At 41.0% G+C, this 15,928-nt stretch overlaps 1 pseudogene; it reads left to right on the top strand.

Annotated features, from left to right (window-relative positions):
• The first annotated feature begins 5,873 nt into the window (after positions 1-5,873).
• Positions 5,874-15,928, top strand: part of LOC149251373 (pyrophosphate-energized vacuolar membrane proton pump 1 pseudogene) — a 72,703-nt pseudogene continuing 62,648 nt past the window's right edge.

Below are 15,928 nucleotides of genomic sequence, written 5' to 3'. Positions count from 1 at the left end.
CCCGGACACCAGAGAAACATTTCACATAAAACTTGCTATAACAACCATTGCACTTGTGCAGACTCATCCACTAAGTGTTGTACGTGTTATCTTCACTTGTGTGTTGTGACTACTGCATTCGTGTGGACTGTTCCTCCAGAAGCTATGCACATCCTGTTGTGTTGTGTGTTCCTAGCAAAGTTGGGGGTTCCTCCCAAATGACTTGGGACTCACTCCCACCCTCTCCCTCTATAGTGAAAGAACCATTGAAATAAGTAACACTAGCAATCACCAGACACGCGAACCTCACTTCTCAAAGACAAAGTAGACCGCTCTCCTATGTTGACAGGCAAGAGTTGAGGTAAATCCTTAAGATAATGGAAACTGGGCCATCATACATGATGGGACTCGCACACCAAATGGTGTGAGGTCTAGTTGGGACTTCATACTGAGGTGATCACCTTAATGTTGGTGGGTCCAACACCGTCAACATTTATGGCGCTAGAAGGAGAGCAACTAGTTGTATATGGATGAACATCCTCTCACACTCATTCATCAACCATTTGGTCAAGGCAGTAACTGACACTCCCTCTCACCTACGCCCGACTCTGTAGTTGGTTACTCCTCACCTCCCAGGACTGAACACAATATTCCGTATTATCAACTTTGCTCAGTCTGTCCCATCACTCACCAGTTGGCGAAAGCAGTCGGATTGATCCCAAGCATAAAACATCTTCCATACGCATCAAGGAAGCCAAAATCCACTGCTACAGGAGTTTTTGTTGTTAGAAAATTATATATTATAGAGCAATGGAACACATAAAATATTGCATAAATATAAACACAGAAAAAACATAAAATAAGAGAGACACAAATATACATGGTTCACCCAGTTTGGACTACGTCCATGGAGAAACAACCAGTCCTTCCTTTTATATTATCCAGCAAAATGAAGAGATACAACCTACAACAAAACTGCTGTAATTCGCTCTTCGCTCCCAATCTCCTGTCTCTTCCTCACTCAGAATACATATGTACATAGACGCAATATAATTCCCTCATATATAGCGAGGGGTTTCCTTCTAGGGCAAAAAGCCCTAAATTAAACATAACTTCTACCATCAGATCTCCGCCTAATGAACGACCTAGATTGATTATCAAATTACAACATTTTACAAGGCAATTTTACATCTATTCTTAGCTTTAGGGGCGCTGCCCCCGATCCTCCTGCCAGGGGGGGCTCCCAAAGGTTGTAACCACCCCCCCGGACCCCCCCTGTAGTGAATATTTTACAGGCGGTGTTGCCGCCCCATTACGAACTGGCGTCCAATGCGGCGATACCTTTGAATACAGAAGATAATCAGGCTCCACACCCAACCGTTGTATCATCAATGGAAGAAGTAGTCCTTGCCACACTCGAAGGTCTGGCAAAAGCTATTGAAGATGGAGAGGAACCTCCGGTCTTCCGGAAAGGCGAACGAGATACTCTTGTGATCTTGGGATTAGAATCTGATACAAGAGGTGGAGGGAAAGGCAGTGGAGGAGGTGGAGGTGGAGACGAACCAAAAAAATTAGATCTGGAACCATTTGATTTTGAAAGAGAGGAGGAGGATGAAGAAGAAGAAGAGATGGATTACCGAAATTTGGAATGGATGACTTAGGGACCATTGGATATCCTGGGTATCTTGCACAAGATGTTGAAGCAAGAAGAGAGAATGAACATCAAGTTTAACCTTGACAACACAGTGAAGGCAGAAGATCACTTGGACAACTTCTACCTATAGCTGCAGACCCTTGAGGTATGTTATGACGAAGTAGCATGTAGATTGTTTCCATGTACCTTGGAAGGTCGTGCAGCTGCATTGTATCACAACTTTCCATTGAACTCCATACAGAATTGGGGTGAATTCAAATGCATGTTGCTTGAGAAGTTTGTTGATGACAAGACCCCAACCATGTTACTCAAAGAATTGGGAAGCCTAAAGTTGGAGGGAAAATAAAAAGTATAAGACTTCAATTAGAGGTTTACACGCATATTGAACAAATTCGCAGTAGACACCAAACCTCAAGACTCCATCACTGTTGATTACTACATGTACGCACTGCCGACCAACATTGCACATTTCATCAAGCGAGCTGTGAAACCAACACTCCTAGAAAACTATGAAGAGGCTATTGTTGTTGAGAAAGACCTGTGTGCAATTGGAGTCATCAAGGATGACGAGTTGGAAAAGGACTCCAAAGATGTGAGCAGGAAGTCCCAAGTGATGGTGAGCAAGGGTAGAGACAAGGAAGCAACTGATATTGAAACCCTCACTTACCTCGTCAAGAACTTGACTATGGAAGTGTCTGAGCTCAAACAACAAAAAATAGACACATCTATAAGTAGCCATCCTCCTAGGCAGAGACATGAAAGCAACTGATCAGGAAGCAACCAATACCGTCCAAAAACTGTGAAAAGTTTTGTGTTCCAAGTCTAATAGTGTGTAGATCCTAAGTTCTGTTCATTCCATGAATAACATCACCCCGAGAACTCTTGTTCGGACTGGAAGCGAGTTGCGAACTCTGTATGTAGTCATACTTTCGATGTGGAAAATAGTATGCAGGAGCAATCGGAGGACACTGATAATGATGAAGAGGTTTCCCTTGATGAACCATCAAGTTCTGGGCATGTGGTGAATGCCATCAGTGCTCGCAAGCAATGCTGAAGACGAACACCTGAGAAGCAGCCCCAAAAGCAAAATGACCGCTACAATCTCAAGAGTAAAGGGGCTCCCCTTACGCTTGGGGAAGCACAAGAAAAGATGAGACTGCTGATGAGGAAGGCCGATCCACCGACTACCCCAAAGCAAAAAAGAAAAAACAAGTTCGGGAAGAGAACGATAGACAAGAGTCCGTCCATGAGTAGCAAGCTGCAAAACACTCCGCCAGACAACACGAACATCCATTCTACCCTTGACACCTCAGTGAGTCTACCACCTTTGGAATACAATATTATAGATGGCATGAAGAAAAATCGAGCGAACATTAGTTTTTTCAAGTTAGCTAAGATCCAGAGTTAGCAAGATCTCTTGCTGCGCGCATTGGGACAGACAAAAATGGATAGCACAACCTCTACCAACAAGGGGACAAGCACACCTCCCGGATCACTTTCCACTGTGATCAATAGTCTCCGGATGGAAGAAGCGAACTCTGGTTGCTCTTCATTCCTAATATCATTTAATTTTTTAACTACAATGTTCACAACTTCTTGGTTGATTCTAGCGCGGAAGCCAATGTCATGCCGCTCTCCATTGCTAAAAATATCAATGCACAATGGAGTGAGACATCTGCGTGAATCATCCAACTTAATCAAACAACGTTACCAGCCATTGGTGAAATGCGAGGCGTGATCATCCGACGATCTCATGACAGTCGAGTCCACCAATGCATCAACATAGTTGCTGTGGACATAAAGAAATCATACGGTCTAGTACTCAACAGAGACTGGTCCAGCAAGCTAGACAAATATTTTGCTACAGACTGGTCTCACATGTGGTTTTCGTACAAGGAAAAATGCCACAAAATTCGGGTGTTATCCGAGAGGTATATGTTGCACAATGTCACTCCCCTTAACGGCGATAATGAAGCATTGGCTCTCACAGAACTCATGTTTGGCAACTGCCTCGTAGAAACACCATTGGGGTGTTATCCTGCATGGCCAGCCCCAACCCCACCAGACACACAATTGGGACTCCTTCCTTGCCCAACATAAGGTAATGAAACTTGTACCATACATTGTACCAATAATAGCAGTAGTAGTAGCAGCAGTACTAGCACATCAAGCGGTTTATGTACAAAAAATTTGTGGACCATGTACTTTGGCGGATCAAAGACATAGGACGACTCAGGAGCCGGATGTGTCTTGATTGACCCTTACAGCAGGAAGCATATGGTTTCAAGTCGCTTGTAGTTCGAGTGAATGAAAAAAATTACTGAGTATGAAGCACTCATGTTAAGCTTGTAGAAATTCATCAGCCTCAACGTGGTCACGCTCAAAGTGGTAGGTGATTTAGAGATACTGGTACAGAAGATACATAACACCATTCACTATTTGTCACCGCCTCTCAAAAGTTACCAACAAGAGGTATGGTAGCTAAACCCTAAATTCCAAGAATTTAACATCATTGTTGTACCACGTACATGCAATGAAACTACTAATGCTCTGGCAAATGCAACTTCGAGAATGTCACTGATTAGGGTTAGATTCACTATTGAATTTTGTACAAACCATATATCCTAGATAACATAACTAATTTACACGTGTGTAATGATGATGAATAGTTACTGCATTTCATGGCCAACGGTGACATCTTCAAAGATGCAACAATAGATGATGATGAGCATGAGCACTCCTTGCAAGCAAAAGATGGTAACAGGAAAGGCCACCTTACCACAAAAGATGTGGCAACATTGGAAAAGATTTATGACTTGCAGAACATTTTTAGGGGCCGAGGAACAACAAGACCCACATTTCCACTATGATGCATGAACTGATCAACCTAGGAACAAAACAAGATCTGAAGCTCATCAATGTTGGTACATGTTGCACACAGCAAGAGCGACAAGCCTTGGTCCGCTTGTTCAAACAGTACCGAGATGTGTTCGTGTGGACGTATGATGATCTGAAAACTTATGACACGCGGATCATCCAACACATCATCTTGATCAAAGAAGGGGTCAAGCCATATAAAAAAAAGCTGAGGAAAGTACATGCGTCGCTTGAACCCCTCATATAGAAAGAGCTTACTAAGCTATTGGATGCACAGATCATATACAAAGTTCGTCATTCCACATGGGTTTCAAATATTTTTCATGTATGCAAGAAGTACGGGGAAATCTGCTTGTGTATTGATTTCTGGAATGTAAACTGCACCTTAGACAATGACAAGTACCCCATGTTGTCTATGGACCACATTATGCAAACAATATCTGGCGAACATATGTTTTCTCTACTTGACAGTTTCTTAGGATACAATCAGGTTCTGGTAGCAGAAATTGACAGACTTAAAACTACTTTTCGTACAAAGTGGGGTACATTCGATTATAGATGAATGCCATTTGGGCTTGTAAACACAGGCACAAACTTTCAGTGTGCCATGGACATTGCTTTTTGAGGACTCACCGGATAGAGCGTAGTGGTATACCTTGATGATGCGATTGTGTTATCAAGAAGACAAGAAGGCCACATACGCCATCTGAAGAAAATTTTTGAGCGATGCTGGAGATACGGGATTTCCTTGAATCCCAAAATGTGCGTATTCGCTGTCTTTGAGGGGAACCTTCTCAGACACATTGTTGCCAAAAGAAGGATCAAGGTGGATTCGTACCAGGTCCAAACTATTACACAAATCCCTCATCCAGCCAACAAGAAAGCCATGCAATCCTTCTTGGGCAACATAAACTTCCTCTGGAATTTCATCTCAAATTATGCACCGATAGTTAAGCCCATGCAAGACATGATCAAGAAAGATGCAATCTACAACTGGAGCAAGAGGGAAAAGTATGCATTCATCTAGATCAAGTAGGGCATTGCAGAAGCGCCTGCACTCTACAACCTAGACTTCAAGAAAGATTTCCTGCTATACACCTTCGCCTTCGATAATTCACTAGCTGCAGTACTCACTTAGAAGGACGAAACGAATGATGAACGTCCCATCTCCTTCATGAGCGCAAGCATTTAGGGACCAAAGCTCAAATACCCTGCCATTGATAAGCAAGCGTATGCAATGTACAAGGTGGTGAAAAACTTCATGCCCTACTTGTTGAAGAACCACTGCATAGTCTTCATCCCTCACCCAACAGTCCACACATTGATTGTACAAAAAAAACTAGGTGAACGGCGTGTGAACTAGATGATAGGATTGCAAGAGTATGAACTTGAAATCAAGCCAGTTCACACGATCAAAGGACATGGGCTCTGCAGACTTACAGTTGAAGCGGTACACATACCGGAGAGTGAAGAAGAGCTCGCCAGCAAGGAGCAGGAAATTGAGATGTATGATATAAGGTGAGCAACACCCACTGAAGATGGAACCTCTTGGTATGCAGATGTGCGCTAGTACCTTGAGCATGACATCGCATCCTCTCACTTTTCCATCAGACAGAAGAGGGGATTGCGCTTTAAAGCCTTAGCATATCAGTCAGTTCACAGAGTGCTTTATAGAAAGCACATTAATAGAGTTTTGCTCAGGTGCCTGGAGGAACATGAATCAGAGAAGGTACTTCAAGATCTGCGTGACGGACTCACCGAGGGTCAATTTGCGGGAAAAACCACTACGCAAAAATTTAATCGAGTCGGTTTCTACTGGCCCACATTATTCAAGGATGCACATGCTTATGCATGCAAGTTCCCGATCTATCAACGATGCACCAATAGAACACGAAGATCAGCAGCCCCACTGCACCTTGTTACAGTGACCAAACCTTTCCAATAGTGGGGGTTGGACATCATTGGGTAAATCTTCCCACATATGTCAAAGAAACACCACTACATTCTAACATCAATTTATTACTTCACGCAATGGATAGAAGCAGTTATGCTCAAACAAGTGAATGACCAGGAAGTCATCAGCTTCCTCCAGTAGAACATCATGTCATGCTTCAACGTTCCAGTATCACTTGTTTTTTATAATGCAACGTAATTTTCGTCTTTGAAACTCTATGATTTTCCATTACAGGATGGTATTGTGCTAAAGCATTGATCTAACTATTACCTACAAGGAAATGGTCTCGCATAATCCACGAATAAAAACCTTATCCACATAATTAAGAAGATTGTTTTCTCTGAGCAGCACAACTGGCATACCACTCTGACGAATGCATTATGGACTGACCATGTAACACCCAAGCCTTCTCTGAATACCTCACTGTACTTCCTGGTTTATGGAAAAGAAAACATCCTTCCACCAAATATCTACTTGACTGCACTTCAGCTGTTATGAAACCAGCTCAAGAAAAGATAGAAAAGATAGATCAATGCCTTAGAATTCAGCCTCTTCGAGGGGGCAACCTCCTTTACATTACATGAATGAACAATTCTTGGATGATTCAAATGAAAAAACCTCCTTTCTATATATAGGAGTCTAAGGAGTCACAATATAATCTAGCCGACCTAACAATAATAATATAAAGCCACAAAAATAAAAATAGAGGGATTCTATGGGGTACAATAATAACAATATGGGGGCAATAGGGGCACAACAATATTAATAAGGGATATAACTACAATAGTAATGGGGTAATCACTAGTATTGTAGGGACCCAACATGTCCCTGTCCTTCAAAAAAGCGTTGTCCTCAACGCTTGAGTAGTTCTGGATACTTCTGCATAAAATTCTCATCCTCCCATGTGGAATCTTCAGCGGATAAGTTCTTCCACTTGATGAGATACTCTGAAATTAAACGATTTCGTAGCTGTCGAGTTCTTGTTTCTGTGACTGCTTCCGGTTCCAATATAATTTTTCCTTCCTCGTCAAGTTCTGGCAATATTGTTTGAACTGGGAGCTTGTCGCCTATAACCTTCTTTAAACATGAAACATGGAAAACTGGGTGCAATCGAGAAGCTGCAGGAAGCTCCAATTTGTATGTCATAGTACCAATCTTTTGCAACACCTTGTACGGACCATAATATTTTGGTGATAATTTATTATCCTTCTTAGCTTGCTTGAGGGACATTTGCTTATACGGTTGTAGCCGTAGGAATGCCCAATCACCAACATCAAAACTTATTTCACTGCGATGTTGATCTGCCTGTTGTTTCATTCTATTTGTGCCAACACGAGGTTATCCTTTAAGAGTTGGAGGACTTGTTGTTGATGTTCGATGTGATGTTCCATTGCCTGAACCTTAGAATTTTCTCTTAAATATGATGTGATGGATGGTGGTTGATACCCATAAAGTGCCATAAATGGGGTCATTTTTGTTGCTGTATGGAAGGAAGTGTTATACCACCATTCAGCCAGAGGCAACCATTTGACCCATTGTGTATGTTTATCAGATACAAGGCAATGCAGATATCCTTCCAAACATTTGTTTACTATATCAGTTTTCCCATCAGATTGAGGATGATAAGATGAGCTATGAGCTAACTGAGTACCAAGACAAGAAAATAATTCTGTCCAAAAATTTCCAGTGAAAATGGGATCTCTATCAATTACAATAATCTTTGGGTTGCCATGTAGCTTTTGAATTGTTTCCATAAATGCAGTAGAAACTGTACTGGCTTTAAATGGATGTGATAATGCAAAAAAGTGTGCATACTTGGTAAGTTTTTCAACTACCACCATGATGACACTCTTTCCCTCAGACTTGGGTAAACCTGTGATAAAATCCATTGAAACCTCCTCCCAAAGTTGGCTTGGAATGGATAAAGGTTGTAATATACTCGGTGTCTTAATTGTTTCAACTTTATTTTGTTGGCAAACCAAACATTCAGCCACAAAATTTTGAATATATGATTTAAGGCCATCCCAAAAAAATTCCTTCTTAACCCTGTGGTAAGTTTTTAAAAATCCCGAGTGCCCTCCTAAGGGAGAAGTGTGCAATTCCATAAGAATATTTTGTTTTAGCTGGGAATTCTTACAGAGGTATAAGCGATCTTTGTACCATAACGAATCATTTTGCCAGCTAAATGTACCAGACGTACTGGAACCTTGTTGTAACTTTCGAATAAGTGCTCACACTTCTTCGTCATTCTTCCATTCCTCCCTTGCTTTGTTTATCCAATCTGGTTGGATAATAGAAATGGCGCACAACAATGCTTCCACATCCTCATCCTTTCTTGAGAGCGCATCTTCCACCACATTTTGCTTCCCTTTTTTGTAGATGATTTCAAAGTCATAACCCAACATCTTTGTGACCCACTTTTGTTGCTCTTCAGAGGATAATCTTTGTTGTAAAAAGTATTTAAGGCTATCATGATCCGTTTTTACCTTGAAGTGTCTACCCATTAGGTAGAGTCGCCATTTCTTAAGTGCATGGAGTATTGCCAACATTTTCTTCTCATAAATAACTTTTCTTAAAAACTTTCCCTTGATTGGACGAATTTCAAAAGCAATGGGTCTTTCATCTTGCATTAGAACAACACCAATTCCATTTCCTGAAGCATCACATTCCACAATAAAGGTTTTTGTGAAGTCCGGTGTAGCTAAGACCGGTGCTTGGCACATTGCCTCTTTAAGATGTTCAAAGGTCTTTGTTGCTTCCGGAGTCCATGAAAATGCATATTTCTTCAATAATGTTGTTAGAGGTGCTGCTATTCTCCCATAATTCTTAACAAACTTGCGTTAATACCCTGTCAACCCAAGAAATCCTCGCAGATTCTTTATGGATGTGGGGATTTTCCATTCCTTAATGGCTTTAATTTTGCTAGGGTCTACCTTAACTCCTTCATGAGATACAATATGACCCAAATATTCCACCTCCTGGACTCCAAAGAATCATTTGGATCTTTTTGCATATAATTGTTTCTTCTTCAATAGTTGTAGCACCTTATCAACATGTTCAACATGATCCTTCCAAGACTTGCTGTAGATTAGTATATCATCAAAAAATACTAACAAAAATTTTCTAAGGAGTGGTTTGAAAATTGAATTCATCAAACCTTAAAATGTTGAAGGTGCATTGGTAAGGCCAAAAGGCATGACCAAAAATTCATAATGACCCTCATGAGTTCTAAATGCTGTTTTCGGAATGTCTTCAGTCTTCATTCTGATTTGATGATATCTTGAACGAAGATCCAACTTGGTGAAGTAAATTGATCCATGCACTTCATCCAATAATTAATCAATGACAGGAATGGGGAACTTATCTTTAATAGTCAGCTTGTTGAGCTCCCTATAATCCGGACACATGCGCCATGATCCATCCTTCTTGTGCACCAATACTACTGGAGCAGAGAAAGAACTTTGACTCGGTTGAATTATACCAACCTCTAGCATTTCTGCAACCATACGTTCAATTTCACTCTTTTTGACATAGGGATATCTGTACAGCCTGATGTTTGGAGGAACACTTCCTGGAATCAGATGAATAGCATGATCATGATCACGCATAGGTGGGAGACCTTTGGGAGTCTCAAATACCTTGGAATGATTGTCCAGGACTTTTTGGAGATCTGGAGAAATAGATGATTCCGATGTGGAAACATCTAGCGAGCATAATTGTGCAATTACACCTCTTTGCTCCTTTTTTAGAAGCTTTGTCATACTATTAGAGCTGATTATATTTCCTGGTTTCCCTGAAATACCCCTTAATTCAACTTCCTTTCCTTCCGTAGAAAATTTGATGAAAAGTTCTTGAAAATTAAAAGCTATTGTACCCAGGGATTGTAGCCATTGGACTCCTAGTACAACATCAACACCTCCCATTGAATGGAAAGCATTGGGCTAGTCAATACATATTCTCCCATGGATAGCTTGATATTATGGTACTTTCCAGAGCAATTTATTGTTCCTCCATTTGCAATCATCACTTGACACTTTGGTGCTGGATATAGGAAGCAATTCAATTCTTTTGCTACCTTACAATGAATAAAATTGTGGGTGCTTCCTGAATCAATCAACACTATTACCTTTTTCTTCTTGATTTGTCCTTATATCTTGATGGTTTGAGGAGTGGTAATTCCGGCCAATGCATTACAAGACATGGTCGGATTTATTTTTTCTTCATATAGGCTTTGTTCCTGGAGTATATCCTCTTCTTTTGACCTTTCTTGCTCCTTTTCTTCTTTCTCTTCACAATCTATGTAGAATAATTTCTTCTCAGCACACTTATGACCTTCAGTGTATTTGCTATCACAACTGTAACAAAGCCCTTTTGCTCTTTTTTCTTCCAATTTTTGTGGTGTCAACCTTATAGGTTGTGCAAGATTAGGGGCAACAACACTTCCGTCTTTATAGTTGTGAGTGGTATGCTTCCTGGTTGCCATAATTTTGCTTTCCATTTTTCTTGCTAACTTGAATGCCTTCTCTAATGAATCAGGTTCCCAAAGGCGAACATCATGTTGGATATTATCCTTTAAAGACCCTATGAACACATCAATCCTATGCTCCTCTAGAATATCTTTTACCCTTATGTTCAATTTTTGGAACTCCTCAATGTGCTCCATTATTGAACCCTTTTGTTCGAGACTTATCAATTGGCTAAAAAAAGTGTTGCTTTTTGTATCCTCATAATGTGCTATCATTTATTCCGTAAAAGTTGCCCAACTGATAAATGGTTTATGAGAGCAAAGCCATTGATACCATACAAACTGATTTGGTTCCAAATATAAAGTTTCCATACGTACCTTTTGTGTGTTTTGCACATTATTGATATCAAAGAATTGCTCCATCTGTAATATCCATGTGGCAGGATCCTTGCCATCAAAATTCCTCATATCGATTTTCGGAATATGGTGAGTCTTCGGTCCAACATTAGCGTCTATGGAATCATGATTATCATTTCTTTTGTTCTCATCATGAGTTTCCTTTAGTACCCTTTCACCCTTATGGACCATTTCTTGTAGCAACTTATTCATATTTATCTTCAATTCGTCCATGTTTGTCTTCAAATCTATCTTCAAACCATCCATCTTAGCTTCCACGTCAATCATCTTAGCTTCTACGCCTTTCTTTAAACAGTCCATCTTAGCTTCTACACCTTTCTTTAAACCATCCATCTTAGCTTCTACATCTTTCTTTAAACCATCCATCTTAGATTCTGTTCCTTTTTGTGCAAGGGACAGTTGTTGCACTTGGTCTTGTAATTTTGATAGATCATGTTTCAGGTTCCTTACTAGGTGTTTTCATTTTATTTTCTCGGGGCATCAGTCACCGATAATAATGCTCTACTATGCCCTTTGAATTCCTTCAAAATAAATTTTCAAACCAAGCTTAAGAAAAAATTTAATAAAATCTACACACCTTCTTTCACTTTGTAGGAGCTCGATATTGCCTCTGATGTATCTCTGTACTTTCCAATCATCTAGTTCTAAATTTGTGAGCTGTAGTAACCCTCTGTGTCCTTTTTCTAGTGACACAAGTCTGACCCAAATTGGATTCTCCAAGGAAGAGTTATGTGAAATCTCCCACAGTGACTTGCTTATAGACTAGTTCAGTAGAGCGAACTTGTACGGTGTGCCACGAGTCACTGTTTCAACCTTTGGATTTGAAAAATTCATACAAGAAACTACAGTCTATCCTCTTTTTGTACCTTCTTACGAAATTTCAATCCGATCCTCAGAGAGAAAGTTATGATGATTTTCCCCAGGTCACCTGTTTTGAATGTAATTCAGGAGTCTGCAAAAAGACCAACTTCCTCAGATCATATCTCCGTAAATATCTTGCAAAAAGCTCTAAAATTCGGACCCAAGGTTCAACGCGATTTCTTCTCAAATGGGTTTTTTTTGCGACTTCTGAAACATCACAAAAAAGGATTTATAGCGAAAATTCCACGATGACCTGTTTGGAGCAGCGAAACCCTAGAATCCAAAGCTCTGATACCAAATGTTATGAAACCAGCTCAAGAAAAGATAGAAAAGATAGATCAACGCCTTAGAATTCAGCCTCTTCGAGGGGGCAACCTCCTTTACATTACATGAATGAACAATTCTTCGATGATTCAAATGACAAAACCTCATTTCTATATATAGGAGTCTAAGGAGTCAGAATATAATCCAGCCGACCTAACAATAATAATATAAAGCCACAAAAATAAAAATAGAGGGATTCTATGGGGCACAATAATAACAATATGGGGGCAATAGGGGCACAAAAATATTAATAAGGGGTATAACTACAATAGTAATGGGGTAATCACTAGTATTATAGGGACCCAACATCAGCTTTCCCGAGAATCCCTTAGTGTAGGATGGATGCAAAAGAAAGGATGAAAGCAAAAAAAATTTCACACTCCACCAAAACCATATCAAGAGATAATTCGATAAGAAGTCTGTAGGGAAAGATAACTTCGATGTTGGTGACTTAGTTCTGAAATGGGATAACTCCCATGAAGACAAAGGAAAACATACAAAGTTCTAGTCCCTTTGGATTGGTTCGTACACAGTCCACGAGAATCTTGGCCCACACATGTATCGTTTGCAATCACTTGAAGGGAGGATTGATAACCTTCCTGTCAATGGAAAAGATATCAAGCATTATTTTCAATAGGCTGGGACGCGTCCTGTGCCATGTACATACTCTGATTTCTGCTTGTTTTTTTCATCTTGTTTGCTTTGCTTACTATCTTTGTTTTTACTTTGTTTGTTATGCTTAGTATTTTTGTTTACGTTTGTTTTGTTTGCTTGATATATTACTATTTTTGTTTCCGGAAATAAGTGCTGCCAATTAGTATGTTCTGGCTTTTGAATAGAGTATGTGGCTCAAATTTGAAGAGACTTGTGACACTGCAACACTTGACCAATATTGTGTCTGTCTTCTCTGTTCTTGGTTATAAACTTTGGCCGGTGAAGTCTTGACGAAAAATACGAACAATCTACAAGGGAAGTTTTGGTCCAACCGTGAGCCTATTTCCATACTGGGAAGCCCCATGCCTGTACTCAACCTTCTGCTCTGTGTGTTCAAGCTCATCCAACTAGTAGAAACGAAGAAGGGGAAAATCCAAGCATGCAAACATATGTCAAAGGTCTTACATGCTTCTTTGAAGGAACAATCTCTTCTGCTCTCAATAAGTCGAGATCCCTCTTCCACCCCAAAAATAAATAAGTGCCTATGCACAGTCCTCTTGAAAAATAAAAAGGCAAAAGAAGAGAAAGGCTTCCTACACAGAGAGGTGAAGCATGCAACTCCACCGGGGTACTAAATAGGCTCGCTGGAAGTGGAGCAATGCGTGTGTTCCTGCATGACTCCGCGAGGGTATTTTCCAAGCCTGCTGGCAGTGGAGCAACACCAGAGATGAAAACTTATACTCTGAAAATATTAAACTCGCGAACTAAACTACCCTTCTCGAATTCGAAACACTATGATCAAGCTGAACTTTTGATTGTGTTTGACTGAGTTGGAAAAAGGTGAACCATGTATGTCCATGGGGTAAGTGGGGAAGCCGAAGTAACCTGCACAACGATTCAATATTCCCTGAAAGACGAATGCTTTGTGCTAGCAATGAACCAAAACAAAGAAGCTGGAGTTCTACCAGTGTGTTTCCAAGTGTTGTAGTGGCTACAACCACCCTCCAAAATTTTGGTCTGCACCCAATTTTAGAGCCTCCCTTGATAGTTTCACTTGAAGACTGCACACAATTGGGTTCACTTTGTGAGCTTGTGTGAGTCTTGGCATCTGCCCTACTTGTTCATTTCACCCAAGTTTTTGCATTTTAATGTCAAAGTCATGCTTGCGATCATGTTCTTGTCATGCCCAAAGTCTTCGCTTCATGTGTACATGTTGTGTTCACTATGAAAACATCTGTCGCACTCACACACGAAGTCACATTCACTGTTGCGCAAAGTGTTATCATGGTCGATCAACGATCAATGACAAGTGTCATGCTTGTAGCTTGCGTCATCGGTCAGTCATGTTGAACGTGTGTGTGTGGATGGTTTGAGTCGAGTCGTCGTTGAGCCATGTGAGTGTGTGTTTGTAGAATCACATATGCATCTTTCACTCTTTCACACACTTAGTCATTTTTGCTGAAGTTCTGATGACCAGACTCCCCTTTGACAATTGGACCATCACCCCGCCATCGACTCGATCAACTGTCACCTAGAACAACACAAAAGCACCAAGCAAGTAATTTCAAGCTGCGATGCACGCAAGAAAATTAATCCGCCTTCATGCTGTTCAACCAGAGAGTTTGACCCAACAACCACCCCGGGACTCACTCCCCTCAAAAATTGCGTAGAGGTTGCAAACTTTTCCCACTCCGCTGACTGAGAAAATTGTGAAAATAGGCCAGATAGACACCCAGTGCTTGTCCCTGTCTCCCTCAGAAAATTGTGCAATTTTTCTAGTCAGGCCTCCCGACAGTTGATCGGCTGCACACTTAGAAAATTGCGCAGTTTTCATGAGCAAGATCTCTGCTGCCTAACAGCCTGCTTGGATCAGAAACTGTGCAGAGGTGATTAAATGGCCAACCTCCCAGCATCAGCGTAGTTTCTCTTTCCAACATCTCTCAGCAGTAGACTGCTAGTTCCCTCTAGGGATTGTGCAGTTTTTTCTGCCAAGATCCAACAACTGACTGCCAGTTCCCGTTAGGAATCGCACAGTTTTTGCTGCCAGTGACCCAACAACAAACTGCTAGTTCCCTCTAGGAATTGCGCAATTTTTGCTGCCAGTGTATTGACAACCAGTTGTCAGTTCCCCCAGGAATTGCACAGTTTTGATGCCAAGCTCCCATTGCCTCCTCGTTCCAGAAACTGCGTAGATTTTCCCTACCCAGCCTTCTTGCGGCCCGAACTATTCCCCTAAAAAACTACGCAGTTTTGTCCTCCAGCTGAGCCAGACCTCGCAGATAGTCACTGTCGATCCGAATTGTCCATCTTCATCACCTAGTGACTCTTGCGTAGTTTTCATCTGCAGTGCCCGAAGTCTCCATTCCGCCTCGCAACCTTGTTGCCTCTCCTGGTCACCTGCATGCGAAATGATCATGTATCATGGTAGACTAGGAGGTTTTTGGATTTTATGTCGTCTCGTCATGAGTGATTGTAGGAATAGGTACACAAAAAAACATGGCATGACAATGAAAGGGATGAATGAAGGGAGCCCCAGAAGGACAGTTTCACCAATGGACGGACAAATAATGCATGCAAAGATATGTGCTTGCTAACAGATGATCATGTAAAGATGTGTTTGCGGACGGATGGACGAACAAATGAACATGCAACTTTTGCGAACAGACGAAACTGTCAAGACTTCCAACATACAAGTTAGGAGAAACGTGGCAAAAAACATCAAGAAAACCAAGGACCATCAAAG

The sequence above is a fragment of the Pinus tabuliformis genome, chromosome 7 (assembly GCF_031772625.1).
Source record: "Pinus tabuliformis cultivar Carrire ecotype Pingquan chromosome 7, CPIR1, whole genome shotgun sequence".
Lineage (NCBI taxonomy): Eukaryota > Viridiplantae > Streptophyta > Pinopsida > Pinales > Pinaceae > Pinus > Pinus tabuliformis.
Note: the sequence above shows the minus strand (reverse complement) of the source record. Positions and strands in the feature narration are given on the sequence as shown.